Source organism: Penaeus monodon, chromosome 15, assembly GCF_015228065.2.
Source record: "Penaeus monodon isolate SGIC_2016 chromosome 15, NSTDA_Pmon_1, whole genome shotgun sequence".
NCBI classification, from domain to species: Eukaryota; Metazoa; Arthropoda; class Malacostraca; order Decapoda; family Penaeidae; genus Penaeus; species Penaeus monodon.
Genome location: NC_051400.1, coordinates 27,515,914 through 27,516,499, shown reverse-complemented (window position 1 = coordinate 27,516,499; position 586 = coordinate 27,515,914). Strand labels below are relative to the sequence as shown.

Below are 586 nucleotides of genomic sequence, written 5' to 3'. Positions count from 1 at the left end.
TGACCTTTTAATTTTTTATTTATGTCATACACTGGAAATTTGAAGAAAAAAGCCTTAGAATTCACTAATTCATTGTTTTCCTATTGCTACATGCTTAAAAGAGACTGAAATTGTATACTACTTTCCATTCTGTTTAGATTCTCTCTTGAATTCATGAATTGCAACTTTATATATTTTTAATTCATAAAAATAAGTACATTGTAAGACAGGACTTCTCATTTGTCTCTATGTTCATAATTGCATATTGCATAATTGCTTATGGTTTCTTATTAAATAGATGCCAATTTGTACTCCATGCAGAAAAAAATATGTTAGTACATGATGGAGATTTCGTAGCCTTTGCCAGAATGCTGCTGTGAATGTACAGGCCAGAGAGATCATTTGACTGTATGTATTGCAATATTATTTATTTTAGGCTTTTTAAGTTTCAGTTTGCATCAGCTAAGTTTGAAGACAAATTTGATGAAATATTAATTCTATGTACTATTTAGCATATCTGAATCTGGGAACCCAAGTTAATACAGAAAGAACTAAGTACTTAGACATTGGTATAGAAAGATCACCTGAAAATTATAAAATACATTCA

The 586-nt window shown here is 29.2% G+C and overlaps 1 protein-coding gene across 1 annotated transcript in view; it reads left to right on the top strand.

Moving 5' to 3' along the window:
* LOC119581874 (U11/U12 small nuclear ribonucleoprotein 48 kDa protein-like) overlaps nt 1-586 on the top strand; it is a gene marked incomplete in the record, with an annotated part of 23,705 nt that overhangs the window by 847 nt on the left and 22,272 nt on the right.